Source organism: Lycorma delicatula, chromosome 1 (genome assembly GCF_047948215.1).
Source record: "Lycorma delicatula isolate Av1 chromosome 1, ASM4794821v1, whole genome shotgun sequence".
Taxonomy (NCBI): domain Eukaryota; kingdom Metazoa; phylum Arthropoda; class Insecta; order Hemiptera; family Fulgoridae; genus Lycorma; species Lycorma delicatula.
The window spans coordinates 264952096-264972032 of record NC_134455.1 but is presented as its reverse complement, the minus strand read 5'-3'; the positions used below and the strand labels follow the sequence as shown (position 1 = coordinate 264972032).

The 19937-nt window shown below is 29.8% G+C and overlaps 1 protein-coding gene across 3 annotated transcripts in view; it reads left to right on the top strand.

Moving 5' to 3' along the window:
- The window catches only part of LOC142331110 (zinc finger protein castor homolog 1-like), a 336060-nt gene that overhangs the window by 70737 nt on the left and 245386 nt on the right, over nt 1-19937 (top strand). The window contains exon 2 of one of the 3 annotated variants that reach the window (XM_075376790.1): nt 9251-9263. The exons of the other annotated variants lie outside the window; for them this stretch is intronic. The gene's annotated coding sequence lies outside the window, so the exon portion shown is untranslated. The remainder of the gene's footprint in view (nt 1-9250; nt 9264-19937) is intronic. 3 annotated transcript variants of the gene reach the window in all.

The window sequence follows — 19937 nt, the reverse complement described above, 5'->3', positions numbered from 1 at the left end:
TGGTACAGGTAATCTATTTATCATTGCAGTTTTTCCGCATTTGTTATATATTGATGTTCATAGAAGGTGTGATGGTAGCGATTTATTTAAAATGATTTCAATTTCACCATCCATTATTCTTACTAATTTTTCCCTTACGTATGGCTGTTCGTTTCACCTCTTGTTTTCCATTTTTAATTCAAAGAGTTAGATTTTAATGAGGTAATGAAATTTAAAATTAAGACGTGACTGAAATAAATTTTCACGTATTTTTCTGTTTTTCTGATTTCTTGGATCAAATTTCACATATATTTGAAAGTACTCAGTTCAATTAAATCCACTAGTTTTAAATCAAATTAAGTTTACTTTTAAGCATTACTTGTTTCTTATCCACCATGACCAGTGATGTTTTCAGTTTAAATCTGATTTAATTTTTGGGGAGTATCAGTTACATTTTCATTAAAAACTTGTCATTTAAGATTGACCCGTTTTCTTTGCTTAATTATTGACAGCATTGACAGGTGTCAATGCTGTTAGACATTCGATTTAATTTGGTCGAGCAGCAGGCGGATTCAACGACATCGTTGAAAAAATTGTACTGTACTATAAACCTATTCTCGTAGTCATTCTTCGAGCTTCTTTCTTATATAAGAAGGAAGATCGATATTCTCCATTGTTTGGCAATGAACTTTTCTGTCAGGAGTCTTAAAGGTAAATATTCCTTCTTTTTTCGTAAGAATTTCCTTAAGTAATTTGATCCTTAATGATTACAACCGATAACAACTTTTATAAGTGATAATAGATACTCTGAAGAACAGAGAGACAAGAAATCTTCAATTTTTTTAATTAGATTCACTTAGTGAGTATTCCAGTTAAAATAAGTGATACATTTTGAAAAAAATTACATTTACACATTTTTATTACACTTACGAAGATGGAAGTAGAAAAAGTGCGTAATATTTAATGATAATTATTTTCATTATTTGTAGTATTTAAAACTCTGTGTATAATTTATTCCACTTAAATTCTATTTATATTAATTTTATGACTGGTGTGTAGTAATTCAATTGAAAAAATTCCTTTAGAGCTTGGAAATTTTACAATTACAACTTAGAAGGAGATTTTAATAATCTGTGTTATGAGAAGACTTCAGTTTGATGTCGCCTACATCCGTCCCTATTCATAAATTTAGCTAACTTACAGTTTTAACGGTAAAACAGTAAGTTAGTTAAATATATTGCTGTTTTCTGTCTCTTCTTTGCAAAATTTTGCGCTTGCTGAAGAATTCAAGACCTTAATCTGTAACTATCTCAGTATTGAATTCACTAATTTCTAGCAGATGATCCCAGCTCCGACTAAGAAAATATAAAGGTAGAAAATATATAGAAAGGTAGTTCGTTGTACAATCAATCTGTACTTAATAAAATGAAAACTGTGGGTAATTATTGCACGGCTTCTATTGTATTTGAACGGAAAGGAACATCTGTCAAATACAGTTATACATAAGGAAGGCATCAAGATATTCTTAAACAAAATACTTCTTTTGGAACGACTACTAATGCGGAGGTTGTTCTTTGGATGACCGGAAATATGTTAATCTTCGGTCTTTATTTAAGGCTTGCGTCAAAAAAGCCAAGCCTTATTTTTCCTTTTTAAAAGAAAAAATTAGTAACTAATTTACGCTTATATTCGATTTATTCTGTAATTCATTAGTTATTTTTCACTGAATTTGAATTCAGTGATGTCTTTCAGATTTCGACAAAGCATTTTTATTTTAGTATACTGCGTTATTAAACTTCATTAAAATGATATAATTAGAAATAATTAACCGATCGTCTCATTAATAAAAATAATTAACGAAACAATAAACAATCCTTAAAATAATAATAGTAAGTAAAAATAAATTGCTATAATTTTGATCGTCATTATTTTTTAAATACATAATAAAGCTAAGTTTTTTTTTGTTGTAATTATATATCATTTGTTTAAGTTATTTATATTAATAAAGACCGTTTTTTATTGATTGAATTGTGCCTGTCTATTTCTTATCTGTTAAATTATAGCCTATATCGGTTACATAAGAAATCATAATAATTGTGGACTAATTTTTACTTCCTTGTACGAAGTAAAGGAAGTATTGTAATCGCGAAAAATTTCGGTTTTCAGATTTCAACGGAAATATCCATTTTTACCATCCCTGAATCCATTTGACTAGTTTCGGGCTAACTTCTGCATGTACGTAAGTACGTATTTCGCATAACTCAAAAACGATCAGCCGTAGAATGCTGAAATTTTAGATTTAGGACTGTTGTAAATCTAGTTTTGCACCTCCCCTTTTGATTGCAATTGACTGGACTAAAAGCATCCAAAAATCCAAAGTATTTTGATTTTGGACTTTTTCTTAACTGCAGTAATAAGCTTCATTGAGAGCTTTTCAACGATATATCATAAGTGGTACTTATTTTCATCGGTTCCAGAGTTATAGCCAAATAAATTTAATTATTGCAATATTTGGATCTTACAAGGGAAAGGCACAACAATTCGAATCCGACTTCATGTCCTCTTTTTTTAACTTTTTTTTTGTAATTTAAATGTATTTACTTATTAAAAATTATTAACCTCTGATTGTAAAATTATACATAAATATATATAAAAATATATATTATGCATTTATATATATATAAATGAAATTTAATAGGCTTACAAGGAATTCAAATGGTATCCACATCAGATTTTTCATTTCGTTAACCATTTAACCCATTCTTGAATAAATAAAAAGCTCTATTCTATTCCCTTACTTCACCGAAACCTAGTTTAGATTATTTGGCAAGTCACATTATTTCTTCCTATTAAATATCTAGTCCTTAGTACCCAAAATTCAAGAAGTGCTTTGGAGGTATAAACAAACTTTTATTAAAATAAATAAATATAAAAAAATCTGTTTGTTTTTTATACCGGAGTCATTTTTATGTTTGTGGAACGGTTATAGATTAATAAATAAATTTATAAATTGTTCACAATAATAAATTTCAAGATCGAACCAAAAATTTATTTAAAAATTATAATTAATTAGAGAGAACGACGGGTAAGGTCACCCAAAAATTTGTATTATCTGTAAGAGAATTTATGATATTGGGAGATGACTTTTGCAATAATCGTTTTCATTTATCCCCTTATTACTACTGTTTTCTGTTGAGAAAGATTTGTAGTTTCTAATTGTCTTTACTCACAGTAACCGCATGATAAATATAACGTGAGGTTATTATATAATTTTAAAATATCCAGTTGTTGCATTCGATATAATTTTAAATAATTCCTTACTTTATATTTTTGAACTATTTATTTATTCTCCCTAGATACTAAAGGCCGATCTAATGACCAATAATTTCAGTTGATGCTTGATAATCATGATAAATAGATCTATTACATGTAAAATTCCCAACTTAAGCGGGACTCCAACCCAATTTTCTTTCAGAACCGGGCATAGATATATTCTTCGACAGTTTTTTTTTTTCATTTTTAATAACGAAATTCAATCAGTATGCCAGTAGTTATCAAAAGACACCTATCTGATCATAAAAAAGTTTGAGATAAAGTTCCACACCAGCAGGCTTCCTGGGAAATATGTATTCTCGTTGTCGTAATTAAATTTGTTTTTTAAAAGTACTATTTTTCAATCGCCTTGTTGTCGGTTACATTCTTTTTAATTTAGTGAATGATAGAATTAATATATATTAATTTTGAGTCGGTAATATTAAATATTAGATTGTCAATGTAATTTTTATATTAAATGCCTTTTTTTTACATTAACAAGTTATTGATATTCATTATTATAATCTGCATTGCCTGCAGGAAGCAAGTCATTAGTGATATTGCTTGGAAGGATTAGGAGCGGGAGGTCAATTCAATTAAAAATAACAAAACATGACCGACCAGGCTGCGGTACGGCGGGAATTATTGATGATGATTCTAGTACATAACGATCCCAACTCTGACATGGTCCAGCCCGCCTTTTATTCTTCTTTTTTTTCTTCTCTTGCTATAGCTTGGTGGCCAGCTCTTTTCTTAATTATCTGCAACACATCACAATAGATAAAGCCACTTCAATAACAGAGAAAGATAATATCGCTCGCTTTAATTGTGTTTCTTTGTATAGAACTAGTAAAATTTATTTTCACTAGTTTAAAGCTGCCGGTTTCGATTTTGATTGGATTAATAATTATTGAGGTCATTTACGAAATTCCAATAAATATTCTTCTTCTGATCGCTTTACTAATAAAAAAAATTGTATACAACTATTTTCATCGGTGTATTTTTTATTTTTTTATTTAACTAATATTCGCAGCGAGTCGATTCTAATTATCGGTTTGTCTGAAATTAAATGCATTTATAAATAATTACATCGAATGATATTACTCATTACAAATCAGGAATTAAGTAGTTCTTGACTCTACTCGATGAGATCGCTTTTAAGACCGGTTCGATTGGCAAACAATTCATATTTTTACTGTGAAGTTTTTTGGCGTTCTATAAATATATTTTATTCAAAAAAAATCACGGTCAAAATAAATTACTTTAAAAAATATTTTCCTGTTTTAGGTAAATTTGTCTAAGGAAGTGATTGAAAGAAATTAACTGACGGATCGGGCACTAAAATCCTTTCTTAATCTATTTGATTAGAATTAAGAGGACAAATGCGTTATAATAATTTAACTGATAATAATAGCACTAAGCGGTATTCGATAAATTAAAAATTTATTTCTCATTGATTGGTTATGCTTTTCAATATTATCGACATCCCGCCGATGCCAATCGATTTAAAGTAACGCTACAAATTTTGTATGTGGCGGGGAAAAAATAATTTTTATACTGTTTGCAAGCCAAACGTTCATCTAACAAAGCGTCTGATTAAAAGAATGGATCGGGCAGAAACTAAAATTTTATTGAAATTCTTCCCTAAGCAAGTAAGATGAAATTACCCCACACTCCAACTAATCTGCTAAATTAATAGAAAAAAAAGTAAAGGACCAAAAATTATTTATAAACCTTAAATTATTCTTAAACCTTTTTTAGCGTAATCCAACATTACGCATTATTGTACAATACAAACCGTGAAACAAAATCCCCTAACTTATTTTCGCAGATGTTAAGTTAGAGTGTAACGTTATCTAACGCAGCATTTTTATGTGGTTATTTTAATTTTTTTTAAGGTGGTTTCAGTTAGTAATAGTACATTTCTTTTGTTAGGATATTTGAATTTTATTGTAAGTTAATATTAATTACTTTCATTACGAAAACAAGATACAATTTTATTTTGCTATTTTTCATTCTCTTTTTTCCTTTTTTTAGATATATCCTGTCTTTAGGAAGTAAAATTAATTTTGCCAAACTTTGATTCACTTTTTCTGTAGTGTTTGTATTCTCGGGACTATTTTCCAAGAATCAAAAAATACGTCAAACTGTATTTGGGAATGTATATATTTCTTAATTTGATTTTGTAATTACTTTATATATTTCTAAGAATAGGTTTCTCCAAGTAGATAAGTTTGTATTGTAGGTAGTTTCTGCTACGCATTAACATGTGAATAATCTAGCAAATGTTATAACAGCTGTCGTAAAACTTCTTCTGGTTTTTATCAGAACACATTTAAATCATAAATGAAATTGCTAATAAATGATCATTCGGCTGTTAAATCGCTGTCTCCGTTTTCTTACTAGAAAGAAAAAGTTAGACCGTTAAGAAAAAGTGAAGTTAGCTTACTTTTCACGGCTACGCCGTTAAAAATGCGGTTCGAATTAAATATTTCTTTTAAATACAAAATTTGCTTTCATTTCTACCACCTCTTTTTTATTTCTTACTTTCTTTCTGGCACCTTTTTCTTTCTTTTTTCCTATTTAGCCCGGTAACTACCGTTTAGATAATTCTTCAGAGGATGAATGAGGATGATATGTGTGAGTGTAAATGAAGTGTAGTCTTGTACATTCTCAGTTCGAACATTCCTGAGATGTGTGGTTAATTGAAACCCAACCACCAAAGAACACCGGTTATCCACGATCTATTATTCAAATCTGTGTAAAAATAACTGACTTTACTAGGACTTGAACGCTGGAACTCTTGACTTCACCACTAGACCAACCCGGTGGTTCTTTCTTTCTGGTACCTATAGTTACCGACGGTAACTCCTTGATCTTCCCATTCACTGAAGTTTTTTCTTTTAAATTCACGACCGTTTCGTGATCCAGGGCACAGCTAAAATCTATCCTCGTCACTTCTGCTTTTATTAATTATGCTGGGTCGTTATAGAATATTCGATTACGTGTTATTTGATAACATTATTTCTCATAGCTTAAGATAATTTCTTTTAACATTTGTTCCGGAAATAGGATATCTGACTACTCTATTTTTCTTAGAACGCGTTCCATGAAACCTAAAACATTTAAATATAATTGTTTTATTGATTATATTTTTGTTCTGTAAAAGATGGTTTCACTGAAAGAAGCATGCTACCGGCAACTGTTTTTTTTTTCAAAACGATTAGAAACTAAGAGTCCTTACCGGGAATAGAATCGGGAACCAGCTGATTTTACAATTAAAAGTCACCAAGGTGGCGGCTTTTAATTGTAAAATATCTATAGTGAAGTACGATGTTACTACTTCTAATATTTTCTATATTTCCTTCCTTATGCTATTATTATTTTTTTAGTTGAAACTATCCTGAAATTCTAAAATTGTAGAAATTTATTTGTTATTATCCATTTTAATCTTTTTTTTTTATAGACTGTTTTCGATAGCATCAAAACATGTGAAAAATGTTCTTATCTTGAACTTGTAGGCTATCGGCATATTTTTAAGAATTTAAGTTAGTAAATATAATTAATTTGGTTGAATGGGTTTGATCGTAAATAAGATACACTAAAGTTGTTTCAGTGTACAGCTATTATAAGATTAAGAATTCGATTTTGAGCAATATTTGTTAATTAATAAATATGTTTTTTTACGCTTCTGATGTGGATATTTTTGTTCGTAGATTTCTTTTTTTTTAATTTTCATGTGTGTTCATAAGTTAAGTATTACATTAAATTGATGTTCAAAATTTTATCTTGGAGATCAGCTTAAAGCTGTTTAAGAAAAAACCAGTTTTTTCCTTTATTGAGGTACTTGCTCGAGTCCAGTTTCATAATGCTATGAGATTATTATTTTCATTATCGGAGAACAGGATTTTAAAGTAATGAACTTAATGGTAGCTAATAACGATTTTGTCGTAGATTAAATAGAATAGCCCTGAATTTACCTTCGTTTTAGAAAATAACACATTCACGTAAAACTGTTTTAATGAACAAAGATAATATATAAAAATGAAAAAAACGGAAAAGTAATATTTGAAATAAGCAGTAATCATAAAAAATAATAATAATAGTAATAAGCAAATATCCGTTGAATTTGATTTATCTTTTTTAATATTTTACTCAAAGGATGATAGAATTGTTAATAAGATATCCAGTTTTTATTGATTTATTAGTTGCTTAATCTAACCACTTGTCAATTTATATTATGTAACTGGTACATTACACGTTTTTAACTTATAATATTTTAAAGCGATCAGATAATATTTTTGTGAGGTTTATTGTGCAAATATTAATTACTCTTCTTTAGAATATAGCTTCATATTTTCTTCTTTAACTTCTGGAATAAAGTAATTAGAAATAGAATGTAACAGCGCAATAATAAAGTAGAAAAAGACGTATATACCATTAATATTGTTTGAATTGAATTTAAATTGTTAATGATTTGAATTAATGAATAAATGAATATTTATTCTCACACAAACTGCAAAATTAAACTCTGGTTGTAGATTGAAATAATTGTTTTTATAAACAATATTTTGAATAAGCTTATAGACAATAAATTTATTTTTTATGATGTCACTTCTATATTCTAATTTTTTTCTCTATACGTTTATATTCGTTGGTTTTCCACATTCCATAAACAATTACGTAAAAAAATGTGTTTTATACATATTATATTTACTAAATATGAAAATTATTTACTGCTTATTTTGCATGTTTAATTGTGCGTTATACGTATGCATACCTGAATGAGCGAGTGAACGAGCGCGTACGCATGCACGCATGCGTACATATGATACAACTAAGTAGTTGATAAATTCAGTAGATATTTGTTGAGTTGAGGTTGTAAATATGAAAAGTAAAATGATGACCGTACGTAAACCTTATCAATTTATTTTTCTCTACAAAGCGCTTTCTGTAACGCCTTCAAATACTGCTGGTGACTAGAGCAAACTATTGTACTATTATTTTTTATTGGTAGTAACTTACAGGAGTTTACAGTATTAAGCATGCGCACATAGGTATTCGTTTCTTGAAATGATGTCGCCCAGAGTTCGCATTTTACTCGAACTGTTTGTCGGTTTCTGATAATACATCTTCTGTGAAAATAACCAAATACATAAAAGATGTGCAATTTTTCTATGAACATTTTCCCAAATAAATAAAATGTCTTCCTTTGCCTTAATTGTCAAAAATATTTTTAGAAAGAACGTAATCGTTTCTTTAATACCTGGAGCTGAGGTTACGTGGTCGAAGCGCACAGTGATTCTGACGTATAAAACTTATGATCAAGGTAAAGCGTACAATTTATGCCCTTTATTTACAAAACCAGATTAAAGTTCATTAATAATATAAACAAATTACATGTCGTAGATAAATATTAAAAGTTTTATTCCACTTTCCCCATTAAATTGTAATTTTTGGTAGGCTTCTGCTCATTCTCGGCAGTTGAAGATAATGATAAATGGCATCCGATTTGAAATTTTTGACCTTTGTTTATTTAGGTAAGAGAAAATTAAAAATACCACCTATTAAAAAGATACGCAGCCTCTAGATTCAGTAAATATTCACCAGATGATTATGTCCACATTCGTGCCAAAGAACCAGCAGTGACTAGAAAAATTTTTACTTACTGTCTAAAAAAATAATTTTTTCTCTTTAAGACAATTAACCATCCATGTTTGTCTGTGTTCTGTAGTAAAATATTTCCCAGGAATATTTGAGAATCCGAGAATTCCAGTTTGTGGAAGTTTGTAGATTCTCTTCTTTTAATTTAGATTTAACTAAATCGCGTTTTTTACCATGCATATCAATTATAACCTGGTAAACCAATATATCGTTACAGAATGATATTATTATTATTTATTTCTAGTTGATAACTAATAATTAATTCCGTTTTATTTATTTGTTCTTCTTGTTCCAGGTTCAGTATTCATGTGGGTGAGCAGTTATCTTTTATTATCACAAATTTTTGCGATTGATTTATTTATTTTTTATAATCTGTGTGGGTAAAATGTATTGAATATTTTCATAGTTTCTGAAATTTTTTTACAAAAAGGGAAGTGATATATGTGGTGGGGATTACGTTTGGTAAAATACCTCATCAAAGAAACTAACAATTTTACTTATTAGAAAAAAACGTACTTTTTTTGAAATATACTTCCCATCTCTTGTCTTTTCTTTATTATTACAGTAATTTTCTATTGTTTAGAAGCATATTTTGTTTCCCCGATATGATGGTAATTTTGTAGTTTTTCTAACATTTAAATTTTCAGTATTAAGATTTTTTTTCAGATACAAATTATTTTATTTAAACTTGGAAACGTTCTTACTATTATATTGTAACTTAAAGTAAATAATCGTAAGACTGTGTTGACATCATCTACGTGTTCAAACGTAAAAGAAAGATACTTTTCTACGATCAATGTTTTATAATTATAAATTTTTTCTAAGATCAGATTTTTGCAGAAATTACCGCTCTATGATGTAGCAAAAAACGGCATTAATAAGCAGAACGTCTTAATTCATCAATGTAAAAAATAACCATTAAAATAAGATAGTATACACTAACTGGATCAAACGTAGCCATCGTTCAATACGACCAAATAATTATTCGCTGTAGTTACATATGAATTGTCAATTAATATAAAGAAAAAGAAAACGCACCTCACTGTTACGAACATTAATCCCATTTTCAATGCACCTAACTTAAATACTATACTCACTGTTCAGAAGACCATCTGTTGCCGATAAATAACAGCGAAAATTAAGAATACAGGTTCGTTCGTTCGACAGGGAACGAATTTCCTCAGGGCTCTTGTTCCCCGTTCATTTCTCTTTTATGTTAATGATTGTTCTGGCAACCTCTGCGATTCTTTACAGACCACAGCGATTAGAAAATGACAAGTCATTAGAATTTTAATTACAAAATATAATTTTGTTTACGCCAAAGTATAAATATAACTTTTTTCACGAGAGATATATTTTTATAATAATGTAATTTAAATTCTATTATTACTCGGAGCGAACACTAAATTTTTTCTTTAACAGTTCTTTCCATAAGTTTTATTTATCCAGGCCTTCTAATTAAACGTTTTACGGTTATTATCGCCGAGAATGGATATCTACTTCGCGTATACTACAATTTTAAATAATACATATAAAGAAATAAAACCTTCCCGCATTATGGTTTGGCGATTCAAATAATTAATAGTTCATAAATCGCTTGTGTTTGAGGGAAGGCGCGTGCGCATGTATATGATTGTGGATTATTTTCTTTCTTATTAAGAAAGAAAATCTTATTAAAATAACTACTTGGTTATATTAAAAAAAATAAAGATCATTTTTCAAAATTTTAAATCGTTAAATGTAATAAAGTGGCTAATATCATTTGATAATAATTGTTAGGTGTGTTCGTATAATTGCGCTTGGTGAAAAAATAAGTAGATTCCAACAAAAAAAAAGAGAATGAAGGAATTAATAACGTCTAAAATAACACAACAGAATTCCTTATGTAGTAAGCTTGTCTTATACTTGCTTGTCTTAACGTTTTTGCTACAATAAACACAAATTAACTGAAGTACTCTAGTTATCCATAACCCCCGTCAGTATAAAAAAAATTTGTGAAATTTTAGTTACCTGAGTTTATAGGATGAACCGATATCCGAGAAGGAAATTAAATTCTGCTATGAATAAAATTTGCAATTAAATGTGGAATATGCAACATAGATAAGTAATCTTTTAAAACTTTGCTTTCGTTCGCTATAATAACAGTACATTAATCTTTACATTAAAAATTATTGTTTTAATGGTCTGAAATATTCAGGATTTTGTGACATTCGTTGTTTCTATATGTATGATTTTCCCCTTTAGGACCTTATCACGGATTTTTTTTAATACCGATTAGTTCTTACTTAAAAATATCACAGTGCTGAAGGTTAATGGAGATGTATTGCTTTAGCAGATTGAAGAACAGACATTTTTATTTTTCATGTGTCATTACTATCGAGTATTAGTGTTATTGGCTTTATCAATACATCATGTACGGTGTGAATCCTTCTGGAGACACGAGTAATATTACTACTAAATTCATGTAAATGACTGAATTTATTGATAAAGTAATTTACTTAAATAAGAAACTGAAGTTAATAAAATTATAAAAATAAAAAATTTGTTTATACGTCCCAACCGTTTAAAAAGAAGTGTCTTATTTTGCATTATAGGATAATTTGCACTTTCTTATAGATTCATTACACGCATTAGCAAAATTGTCTAAGATGATATAGTAACAAAAATATTATCAAAATTATTTCCGCTTGCAAGTTACTCCAATTTTACTATTCGTATTTTTTGAGCAGGTAAACAATTTTTGTTAATAATGTCTTAAATAAAGCAGAGGAACGATGATTTACAAAAGAAACTACTCGTTCGAAAGTAATTCCGATTCGGATGGTGTCCCGGTTTAAAAAAATTTGATTTTGTGTAAAAAGGTGAATACAAATCAAGCGTTTGCAATAAATCTTTATAAAGTATTTTCATTAACATTATGTCTTTTATAAAAAACTAATGTTAAATTATAAACACGCCTTTCTTTTATTATTACGCTACAGTCCGTGTAGGGTGCGTGTTGTTCTATCTCAATAATATTGTAAATGATTTGCTTCTTATATTTTAACGGATTTCTATTTATTTCAAGGGGCCATGTCGTTCATTGTATTTGCAAATAGAAAAGTGTTAACGTAAAAGAACGATAATTTGCCTAATAATGAAAAAAAAAAACAATGGTTATTGAAGTTTTTAACAAAAATTAATAAATCAGTTTTTATAAGTAGTGGATTTATTTACGCTGTAAAAACGTTTTACTTTTGTAGACTTATCGCTTAACGCTCCCCATCCGAATTAATGAGTTCATGTTGGTATACGGAGAATATATTTAATAGAATCTTTTTTCTGTCTGCTTAATGTATAATAGAATTTTTTGTAGATTTGTTATTTTGTGAAGAATTATTGTCGGTATCTATAAATTAATAATAATGAATTTAAAAAAAGGGTTAACCGATTACCATCAGCTATTCATGGAGACCCTTATTTATTTTTAAAAAAGGCATCATAGCTTACTCGTAATTCCATTGTTTAGCAAATATAGAGGGAAATCTCCGTATGACTCCAGAGTAGTTAAAACAGAAATTTACATACTACGCTCATTTTAATGGAAAGAGAGAGCTCAATGGTCCCCGGTCGCGGTGAGGAGAGGGGAACATGATTAATGACTCGAAACAGGCCATGTGAATGTCTAATTCAAAATGGAAGGCTAAAGTAAATCAGGGATATGGACAATCTGTATATAATGGCGGAATGAAAAATGGCGTTTGTCGGGTCGGGGCAGATGGACTGAGATGTTCTTATTGAACTAACTCGTACTACCGGACATTGTAATGTAATAACTGAATTTTATGCATGTTTTTCTGTATTTGTTAGAGTAAAGAGATTTTTACGTTTTTTAAACATCCTGTTATCTTTCGATGGTAATATTCGATACTCTTTAAAAAAATTACATTTCGACCATTTTTTTTATAGACGTGTCTACATTAAAGACCGTATTCGATGTAATTATTATCTGGTTATCATGAAGTTCAGTTGTCAGTTTGAGTCGTGTCAGTTATGAGTAAAATTTGTACAGAGGTTACCTAGTTTGATAATATGACGGTTTAAACTTTTATTAATTTCTTTTAAAAGAACGTTTTTGAAGGTTACATTCTGAATATTAAGTAAATTAACTTTACATTTGTCAGCCCAATAGAAATTAATTTTAATAATAATTAAAAATTATTTTTTACTACTGGACGTTTTTCGAGCATAAATATGAAAATATTGTCGATATGAGTTCAAGTGTATGTATTTAAGAATTTCTTGTTTATACTCAAAAGATAAGAACTAGATGCCCGGTCCAATCAAATTTGTGTTCCTACAACATTTCCTAAAGTTTTTAATGAGAAATTTAACTTTTTTTTTTCAAAAGTTATTTTGATTAATATAGTATACTTATTTATTACAGAAACAGTGCTTTTGTAAGTGATTGTTTTAAATTTATTTTGTTTACGTAAAACTGACACAATAAAGTCAGTTAATAGAGCAAATATTTAAACTGTTTATTTTTACGTAGAATATCATTGCACAGTTCTATTTTAATGACTAAATTGTTAGTAAAAGATCATCATTATTTTTCATTGATTTATTAACACTCGTTTCACACCCTTTCAATTTTGTTTTTTATAATTTTTTTTTCTAAATAAATTTAATGCGAAAATGAAGTTAACCTGTTGCAGGTTTTAGTGACTTTTTTATTATTAATAATATTACGTTTTCCTTAGAACATTGAGTATGAAAGTTTCTACTGCATATTTATTTAACAAAGAAACGAGAAATGTTTTCAAACATTTGTTAGAATCTTTGTAAAAGTATTTGTTGGAATAATACGTCTTATTTATTATTCGTAAAGAATGTGTAATTAATTAATTTTCATATGAAAATAATTTAATACTTTTTTTATTGAATAACAAAGATCTGTTTATTTTATTTATGTAATTGTTATTTATATAGTCTATTTATTATAACTGGTCAGAAAAGCTTTGTAAAAGGAATGCATATTTAACAAATATTCCTGTATTTATAGCGTTAAAAATTAATTTATTTGGTATTTAGTCAGCATTTTATACACTCTGTTGTGAAAATATTTATAGAGGAGAGAGTATTGGGAACAAGTTGGCAATCCACTACTAGTTAATTTCGTAATCGTACACATAATAATAAAAATATACGCTAATTGTTATTTTTAATTTAACCCGTGCCTAACAAATTATGAGAATAAGGTATGTTATCTGATCACATAAACTAAAAATTGAAATTACTATTGATCTAGGAGAAACTTGTAAAATAAAATATTTGTTACAGTTTGGTATTCATTGTTACTTCTCAAAAGAAATGTTATATATTATTGTTTCAGAAAACACAAGTCATACATTTATTGTTTTACGCCCTCTCGCAATGTTTTTGTGGCTGTAAAAACCAGCAGTGATAAACAGTAGGAAATTTACTGCACTCCTCGCTTTACTTGGTAAGCCTGGCGTGGGAATTTTTTTATTCTTGAAAATTGTTTCGTTTTTATCGTTATGGCTCTTTTTTCTATCTAGAATTTTATCTTTTTGGACCTACTAAGTGAAAGTGAAAACAAATGAAAAAATACATAATTAAATAATATTTTTTATTGTGGACACAAGGAAGGATTTTCGAGTGGTCAGACTTTAATTTTTTGCAGACTTTAGTTTTTTTTTGTTTTTTGCAAGAATAAGTCTTGCAGACACTTTACAGGAGTACTGAGTATTTCAATTAACCACACATCTCAGGAACGGTCGACTTGAGACTGTGCAAGACTGCACTTCATTCATACATATCATCCTCTGAAGTAATACCTTACCGTAGTTCTGGAGGCTAAACAGAATAAGAAAGAAGTGGTACTGACTACTACTAGCTCATATTTCAGCTATTGACAAACTATTAAAAGTGGTTTCGCATTAAAATTTGACTTGAAAACAGCATTTTATTACCATAACAATACAGAAAACTTGTTTGAAGGATTAATTTTTTTCTATTCGATAAGATTTTTTTTTGTAATATTTTTTTCAAAATAATCTGATGTGGACACTACATGACTTCGTTGTACGCTTATTAAATTACATGTAAACATAATTACAACTTATGATATATCATTGAAAATCTCTGAATGAGGGCTTATTACTGCAGCTAAGAAAACATTTTTCTTGGACAGTTTTGGTGAAGTCGGTTTCAATCAAAAGGGGAGGTGCACAACTAGATGTTACAGCAGTCCTAAATCCTAAATTTCAACATTCTACGGCTTATTGTTTTTGAGTTATTAGATACATACATACATACGTACGTACGTACGTACAGACGTCACGCCGAAACTAGTCAAAATGGATATTTCCATTGAAATCTAAAAACCAAGTTACAGTACTTACTTGTACGTCAAAATGACAGTCTAAGTTTTAACTCATGACAGTCTAATTTACTGAAGGGAGAAATATGATCACCGCCTTTTCAGCAAATTTCATTCGTCGATTAAAAAACATATACGTTTATCAGTATTTATAAATATAAAGATACACAAAACATGCAATGGTATACAAAGGGTATACAGACTGTATTACGAAGTTCTCCCGGCACATCCATCACCTATTCTATTTGTGAAAAATAATGGAAAATGATCATATTTACCTATATTCTAAAATGCCTCTTTTGCGAGTTACGGATAGTGACAGATTTCGCACGGATTTCAGCTACCCCGGTGAAATAAGTTCGTACTGAAACTTTTAGGACGTTAATTAAGGGGCAGAATTAGTGATTGCTTATTAGTGATTGCTTATTTTACCTAAAAAATCGAAGAATAGATCCCAGAACCTTATCTGCAGTAGTTTCTTAGATCTCAGGGGTAAAGACCAATAAACTGGAATGAAAAATCCTGTTTTTTATGTTTTACGTACAATAACTTTGTTAAATGGGTAGGTAATAGACACATAAAATGTTTAAAAAAAACTTGTAGGGAATTTAATTCTAAGCAAAATTGCGTAACATCAGTTGTATAAAATAAAGAAAAGTTAAAAAAAAATCTAATTTTATTTAGAAACAGTACATTACTACATTTGTGAGGAAAGTACTTATTTAATAAGTACATCCCTTACTTTTATTATTGAAGTAATAATTGAGTATCAGGCAGATTTTCAAAACACTATCTGAGATCCATTTGTCTTTCATGCTTAATTACGGTTTCTTAAAATATAAGAATGTTCTTATACCCAGATTTGGTATGTATAATTCAAATCTACAAAACCCAAATTTTTTTTGGCGATATGAAAAATTTGTAAAATAAAAAATTGGTGTTAAAAAATGAAAAAAAAAACTGGAAATTACATAAAAATTGTAAAATAGAAATTACTTAGTTTAGTTAATAATATTTTTTTTACTAATAAGAAATACAATGAATTATTTTAAAAATTATTACGTTATTTCAAAGTTGGCAATAAAATAACAACAGCTGGTCAACATTTCGCAATCCTGTATTAGTTTTTAAATCATTCTGTAAGGTACATCAACTAATCGGGTACTGTGAACTGTGCTGTCGTTAGCGAATGTTTTCAATGAATTTTGGGGTGAACGTGATCGGTTTGCCTTTGAAGTTATGCCGTACTTATTTGGAACAGAGAAATACGCTGATATGGTATACATTTTGGGTGTGTGTATTGCTAATGCTACTGCATCTGCAGTAGAATATGAAACATTTTCCGAATCGCAGGATTCCAGATCTCAAAACAATTAGCGCGTCTTTTCGCAATGTTCGGGAAACACTAACTAGTATTCACTAACTAGTATTCGTACCAGCTACGAACGATATGTCCAACACGACGGTGTTATTGATGAAATTAATATCGATGCAGTTTAGTGCAGTCCAGGCTTCAGTACAAGTGTCCTTCTAAGGACACTTGATCGGAGTTTCGCATTCGATGGTTTGGGGAACACTTAAAACAAGTTTCATCCTTATCATAAACAGCCAGTTCAACATCTACACCCAGGAGACAGTCCACTTAGTATGGAATTATTCAAAGAATACAAATCGAGAACTCCCATTTGTATTCCTTGAACAAGTATTTTTTGTTTACCGACGAAGTAAATTCATTTGAAATGGCGTCAATTTACCCAGTGACGGTACATGGGCAGAAGTAAATCCTTATGAAATGGTGTAAGGCAATTTTCAACACCGATTTAGCGTCAATGTGTGGAGCGACCTTTTTCACAATCAGCTTGTACCGCTTGTGCCAGTTTGTACCGTTCTTATTATCTTTCCACTTAAATGCTGACGTCTACTCGCACTTTCTTCAAGAAGAATTGCCGCTGCTGCTTGAAGATGTTACTCTAGCGCTGAGATGCAAAGTATATTTCCAGCACGATGGCGCGCCTCCTCACTTCTCTTAGGCCGTTTCCACTCGCTTAAATGATCATTTCCTTGAGAAATGGATCGGTCGTGGAGGTCCACATTCCTGGTCATTAAGATCGCCTGATTTAACAGCTTTACGTTTTTGCATCTGGGGGTAGATGAAAAATATTGTATACAGAACAAAAGTTCATTCTCGCGATTAATTAATTGTCCGTATTATCGATGCGGCTAACCAACGTAAGGACAACCCTGAAGACGAGCAACAAAAGTAGTACAGAACCGTGCCAAAAAATGTTAAAAATGGCGGACTCATTTTTGAAGATTTATTAAAAACTGGTATATATAATTCACTTTGATCTATTGGACCTTTTCTGTATAAAATTAATTTTTCTAACTTCTTCGGTTTTTCAACTTATCTTACGCTATTTTTTCAAAATTAAATTCTCTACCGGTTTTGTTTAAACATGTTATGTGTTTATTTGCTATTTAACCAAGTTATTGTAAGTCAAAAATAAAACAAAGGATTTTATCCCAATTTATTGTTTTTCACCCCAGATTTCTCAAAAAATGCTGCAGATACGGTCCTGGAACTTATTTTATTCTATTTTTTGTTAGGTAAAAACTAGAAGAAATTACTAATTCTGTTCCTTAATTAACTTCCTAAAAATTTCAATACGACCTCATTTCCCCGGATAGTTAAAATCCGAGAGAAAGTTTTCACTTGCCGTAACTCGCAAACGAAGCGTTTCAGGATATATGTTTACATACATTTTTCCATTATTTTCACGAGTAGAATAGAACAAAGTCCCAGGAGAACTTTGTAATACACCCAGCATACAGGTGATTCCAAATTGCACGATAACCTCTCAGGAGATGATTCTACAACAAAAAATAAGAAAAACGTTCTTATAAACATAGGTGAGGAAACGGTCGTTAACGAGTTTCTGTTCGTGAAACATTTAACCCTGCTTTCTGCTTCCTCTGTGAAATTAAACCGTACTAATATTCTTCGGATATAAATCGAGGAGTAAATTTGGTGCTTCCTTGTGGTATTAATCTAAGAAATTGAATGAAATTGGTCCCACATCTTTATCTAACTAAGGTTTTAAGAAAAACGGGGTGTAAGACGCAAACGTTTTGTCGAAAAAAACATTTTCTTAGGTTTGGAATAAAATAGCCTTGTTAGTTTACCAATAAACAAATAAAAATGTCTTTAATTTGGTAGAGAATTTAATTATGAGAAATAATAGATTTAAATAACTCTATTAAAATTAAACCTAAATTTGAGAAGTTCAAGTTTAATTAAAATCAAAACACACAAACTAGATCGGAAAAGTGATTCGATTTTAAACAGAATAATTTTCATCAATGTTTGAATAACATAATGTTAATGAAAACAAATAGAAAACTTATCAATAACAGAAAAAATGAATAAAAAATAAATTTTAAAAGTTAAAATCACTTACTTTTTGGTTTTTCTAAAAAGTATTAAATATCAAAATGGTTACTGCAAACATTTCTTACATCAGTTGCTCAATGTAGCCGCTATACTGTTCAATGCATATAGTTCTGCTCAGTAAATTCACGCAAGCCGCACATTTCTAATAGCATCATTATTATTTATAATAGTGGCTCCAATTCCTATTATACGATGCCGCAATTCTTCTTGGTGCCAGTACCAACGGAACTAACGATTAACAACTTCATCCAATCCAAAAAGGAAAAAGTTCGCTGGCGTGACATTTGAAGATCGAGCTGACCATTGCTTACTAAATGTGTTAAATGATTCATCACATCGCGACAGTAGTGAGCATGTGCGCCATCATTGAAAAACCACATCTCTGCACTTTATCTGCAAGTAGAAGATCCTCCTAAGAATGCCATCAGATTTGTTTGCAAAAAGTGCTAGTAACGCTGTTCATTAAGCCTTGGCGGTAAGAAAAAGAGGCCTATGAGATTGATTATTAACAAGACGACCATACCACCACATTTAAACGGAAAAGGGCGTTGGAAATGACTTATTGCAGTCTCATGGGGATTTTCTTCTGCGCAGTTGTGAGTGCTTCAATAATTTACATTGCCATTTTTTGTAAAACAGGATTTATCAATAATTAGAATATCAAATCGGGGTGACGTTCGCATTTTGTAATTAGATATTACAGAAGATCATCCTTTTATAAAAATCAGGTGGTAATAACTTTTACACGTGTTGTATGGAATGGGTGTAATTGTGGCTCCCGTAAACATGAAAGTGGTGCGACAATCATTTAGTGTTTGTGGTGGGAGATAATTGTGTCGCCTTCAATACTGCGTCTTCAGCGTTGGCATTTCTCACAAAACGTTCACGATCATTATCGAATCGTTGTGGTTTGGGCATTCCTATTTGTCGAACTCGCTTCTCCAAAGTATCAAATATTCTACGATCTGGTACTTTTCGATCTGGAAAATTTATCCGGTATTTACGCACAACAGCCGATTCATTTTTATTTACTTTACAATGTATCCGTCACTCTCCAAATGAAAACAAATTTGTTGTATAACCCATTGTGAATGAGTGACCGAACAATAACAGCACAAACACTATCCAAATGCTAATAATATGCAA